Source organism: Penaeus japonicus, unplaced genomic scaffold, assembly GCF_977035675.1.
Source record: "Penaeus japonicus unplaced genomic scaffold, GWHDUDI00000001_assembly GWHDUDI00000016, whole genome shotgun sequence".
NCBI classification, from domain to species: Eukaryota; Metazoa; Arthropoda; class Malacostraca; order Decapoda; family Penaeidae; genus Penaeus; species Penaeus japonicus.
Window position 1 is genome coordinate 29479072 of NW_028234418.1, and position 5000 is coordinate 29484071.

The following is a 5000-nucleotide window of genomic DNA, read 5'->3' on the forward strand; positions in this document are numbered from 1 at the left end:
GAGAGAGAAAGAGAGGGAAAGAGAGAGAGAGAGATGATAAGAGTGAGAGAGAGAGAGAGAGAGAGAGAAAGGGGGGGGTGGGGGGGTAAGAATCAGGAGAAGATCAGTGGGGGGGGCGAAGGGGGGGGGGGGGCGGAGGCGATGTGGGGGGGGTTGTGACGGGAGAAAGGGGGAAGGCGTACCAGAGGATATATAAGTGATATCCTTAGAAATTGGGAGCACGGATGTGAAAGGTAGACGGGGTATAAGAAGATATAAAGGAGGAAAGGAAGCAATAAGACGAGGCACTGGGGGAGGGACAGTGATAGGGTAGTAATTAATGGGTAAGAGGAGGGGAAATAACAGAGAGTGCGAATAAAGGGGGAGTGGGGGGCGCGGGGGGAGCACTCTGGAATTCGAGAAAGTGGGGAGCACAGAGGTTAGGAAAGGTAGACCGCGAGAGGAGGGGTGAAGGGGGAGGGGGGCTAAAGTAGGGGGGAGAGGGGGAGAAGGAGAAGGGGAAGGTGAGGAAAGAACTGAGAGGAGGAGAAAGAACAAGAAGAGGAGAATGAGGGAAGAGGGGAGAGAGAGCGAGAAGAGTTGAAGAAGAAGGAGGGAGAGAAGGTGCAGTTAGTGAGGGAAAGGAGGAGAAGAGGGAAGGAGAAGGAAGAAAGAGGAGGAGGAGGAAGAACAGGAGGGAAGGAAAGAAATAGAGAGGAAAAATAAGAAGAAGAGGAAGGAAAGAGAAGAAAGTGGGGAGGGAGGGAAGTGGAGAAGAGAAAAGAGAGAGGGGAAAGAAAAGAGGAATAGTGGAGGAAGCGATGGGAGTGAGAAATTGAAGAACCAAGGAAGAAAAGAGAAAAGTAAAAGAAAAGAGAACGAGAGAAGGAGTAAGAGAGAGGTTATGAGGGAGAGACTGAGAGAGAGGTGGGAAGTGTGAGAGTTGAGGACGTGGAGAGGAGAGGAGAGAGAGAGAGAGAGAGAGGGAGAGAGAGAGAGAGAGAGAGAGAGAGAGAGAGAGCGAGAGAGAGAGAGAGAGGGGGGGGGGTCCCCCGCCCCCCCCCCACCCGAAAGTGAGAAAGAAAAGAGAAAGAGAGAGAAAGAAAAGAAAGAGAGAGAAGAAGAGAAAGAGAGAAAGAGAAAGAGAGAGAGAGAGAGAGAGAGAGAGAGAGAGAGAGAGAGAGAGAGAGAGAGAGAGAGAGAGAGAGAGAGAGAGAGAGAGATCCCACCTTTACAATCACTGTTTGGCGCAGGGTGGGAGGTGGGAGGAGGGATGGGACAGGGGTGGGGTGGATAGCACCACGGATGCGTCACTTCCGGGCGGGGGAGAATCGTGGGAAACTCCGGGTTATCCCTCCACTCCCTTCCCTTCCCTTTCCCTCCCATCCCTTTTCCTTCCCTTCCCTTTCCCTCCCATCCCTTTTCCTTCCTTTCACTTTCCCTTCCATCTTTTTTTCCTTCCCTTCCCCGCTATTCACTTTCCTTCCTTTTCCCTTCCCTTCTCTCCACTGCCTTCCCTTTCCTCCTCCTTTCCCCTTCCCTCTCTTCATTTCATTTCCCTTTCCTTCTTCTTTCCCCTCCCCTCTCTTCCTTTCCCTTTCCCTTTCCTTCCGCTTCCTTCCCTTTCTTTCTTCCTTTCTTCCCTTCCTCCCTTCCCTTCCCTTTCCCTTCCCTTTCCCCTTCCCCTTCCCTTTCCTTTCCTTCCCTTCCCTTCCTTTCCTTTTCCTTCCCTTCCCTCCCCTTCCTTCCCCTCCCCTTCCCTTCCCTTCCCTTCCCTCCCCTCCCATTCCTTCCCCTCCCCTTCCCTTCCCCTCCCCTTCCCTTCCCTTCCCTTCCCTTCCCTTCCCTTCCCTTCCCTTCCCTCCCCTCCCCTTCCTTTCCCTCCCCTTCCTTCCTCACTCCTCCCGTCCCGTCCTCTTCGGTTCTCAATTTTGCCGCAATGCAAATACCGTTTTACTCTGCCAATCACCAAGATGTGATTGATAGCGAGAGAAAAATAATTAAAAAATGAAAAAAGAGAATGAGGAAAATCGATAGAAAGACAAGAGAGGGAGAGAGAGAGAGAGAGAGAGAGAGAGAGAGAGAGAGAGAGAGAGAGAGAGAGAGAGAGAGAGAGAGAGAGAGAGAGAGAGTAAAAGAGGAGAAAGAAATAAAGAAAGAGAAAGAGACAGAGAGAAAGCGAGACAGAGAGATAGAGAATAGAAAGAAAGAGAAAAGAGAAAGAAAAAATAGAAAGAGAAAAGACAGAAAGAAAAAAAATAAATAAATAAAAGAGAAAGCAAGAGAGCGATAGAGACCAGATATCAGGAAGGACGAGGAAAATGGGAGATGGCAAGTCGAGACTAAATACAATCTACGAGCGAGGCGAACCCAACACCCTGACAATAATGACCGATAATGACCGCGGTGATCATGACGGTGTCATTTTCTCCTAAATACTCACATGACACTAATCACTATAATGACGATCATTAACATAATTGGAGAACGGAGAGATTAAAAATCAATAAGAAATCTGGCTTAAGGTAAACACTAGAAACAGAGGCATATAGGCTTACCTCTACGCACGTGAGTTTGACCTTAAACAAATAAATCTACGAATAAATAGAATAAAACAATAATTAACTAAACACACACAAACACACACACACATACAGAAATTGACAGAAGGAGAGAGAGAGAGAGAGAGAGAGAGAGAGAGAGAGAGAGAGAGAGAGAGAGAGAGAGAGAGAGAGAGAGAGAGAGAGAGAGAGAGAGAGAGAGAGAGAGAGAGAGAGAGAGAGAGAGAGAGAGAGAGAGAGAGAGGTGTAAACACTAAGACCAAGACAGATACAAAGCATACATATACACGTGTGTGTGTGGGCGTGTGTATTTTCCACCCTATAATCCCATTACACATTACATCACAACACTGCCAAAGGTCTGTCTCGGTTCTGCAGTATTGGATTATGTTCTCCCGGCGTCAGAGGTGTCAGGGTTATCAGCCGTCAGCAGTGTCAGCTACGTGATTCACTTCGACACTTCCTGGTCCCCCCGATGACTTCCGGAAGACTGGGGTTTTATCCGTACATTTGCTCTCGTGTAGGCCTATCTTTTCCGGGTACATAAGGATGTGTGTTCGGGACATAGTATCAAGACGACCAATCTTGTTTGTTTTGTTTGGGTTATTTGTAAACAATCATACCGTATGTTTACTTTATCGGAGTATCATTTGGGCAACCTTGAAAATAAAATACCACAATATTTATGCATGTGTTTATGCTAGCGTGGGGGAGAGAAAATGCTACATGCTTGCATATTTGCACGAGTGTTCAAGTGTATATCTAGATATAAATTACAGATAAATATCTATCTATCTACCCGTCTACCACTAGATAAATTAAAGGATTAATCTCTCCATGCAATAAAGAATAAAAAAAAAAAAAATCATTCACGTGTTTTAAATAACTGCGTTTGTCACTGTAGCTGAAAAGTCTACCTGATTCAGCATATATTTACCCTCTCCGTTAGACGTCTGGGAAAGGAGTGCTTGTATCGTACTAATTATAACCAGAAATTCTAGACCACCAGGCCTACAGACCAAACCCCCTCCCCCCCACTCGCCCCTCCCACCTTTTCGGATAGCGGAAGCAAGAGACTTTGTGAAACACGAGAAGGAAAGGTCTGTTATAGGAGAGTTGTGTTCTTATTCTTGCACTCCCTCCCTCCCTCCTTACCTACCTACCTACCTCTCTCTCTCTTTCTCTCTCTCTCTCTCTCTCTCTCTCTCTCTCTCTCTCTCTCTCTCTCTCTCTCTCTCTCTCTCTCTCTCTCTCTCTCTCTCTCTCTCTTTCTCTCTCCATTCCTGCCCTCTCTCTCCCTTCCTGCCCTCCCTCTCCCTTCCTGCCCTCCCTCTCCCTTCCTTCCTTCCCTCCTCCCTCCCTCTCGCTTCCTTTCTTTCTTCCTTCCTTCCTCCCTCTCCCTCCCTCCCTCCTTCCTTCCTTCCTTCCTTCCTTCCTTCCTCCCTTCTTCCTTCCTCCCTCCTTCCTTCCTCCCTTCTTCCTTCCTTCCTCCCTCCATCTCCCTCCCTCCTTCCTCCCTCCCTCTCCCTCCCTCCCACCGACCTGTCACGGTCGTCTGTATTACGTACCATTCTGTCAGTGTCAGCATTATTTTCCCCGTTATCATGATAAGCAACACTATAACTACGACTGTTGATCTGATACCACCATCGTTATAATGAATAACAATATTGCATTCACCATCTTATCGTTAAAAACATCGCGCCAGTATTCCAGACACGATCACATTTATAATGATTCCATTGTGTTAACTATTCTCATTATCATCATTACCCCTTTTAATAAAAACATGAAACAAGAGAGTTATATAGTGAGAATACACGTAAATGAGAGAGAAAAAAGCGAAGAGAGAGCAAAGGAAAGAGGGGAAGAATGAGGGGAAGAAAGGAAGGAAGGCGGGGGAGGGGAGGGGGGAGGGAAGGGACGGGAAGGGAAGGAGGGAGGGAGTTGAGGTGGGGGATGGGGGGGGTGAGAAGGGTGTGGCGTAGAAGTGGAAGTGGGGTTAATGACCTGTTATCATTCCGTATCTAATCAAACACTCCCTTTTCCACCCACGCCCTCGCTAAGTTAGAAGGGGTTCTGGTGGGGGGGGGGGGTGTTGCAGAGGGTGATTATACCCTACAGCTCTTTCCGTTTATAGTCTCTGTCTCTGTCTGTTTGTCTGTCTGTCTATCTATCTGTCTTTCCCTTTTCTTCCTTTCTATCCTTCTCTCCCTTTTCTTCCTTCCTGTCCTTCTCTCCCTTTTGTCCTCCTCCCCCCCTCTCTCTCTACCCCCCCACCCTCCTTCTCTCTCGGTCTCTCGCTCAAGTGGAGTATAAACAACACTGGCCAACCGACCTGCCAAACGTATCGTGCAAAATCACATTGTTCATTCATAAATCACATAAAAAAACGTACAATAATAACACTAATTTGCATAATTACACAAAGTACACGATACACACACACATAATAAAAAA

The 5000-nt window shown here is 47.4% G+C and overlaps 1 protein-coding gene across 1 annotated transcript in view; it reads right to left on the reverse strand.

The window, feature by feature from the left end:
• The window catches only part of LOC122257788 (uncharacterized), a 14138-nt gene that overhangs the window by 7333 nt on the left and 1805 nt on the right, over window positions 1-5000 (reverse strand). The gene's annotated exons all lie outside the window — the stretch shown is intronic.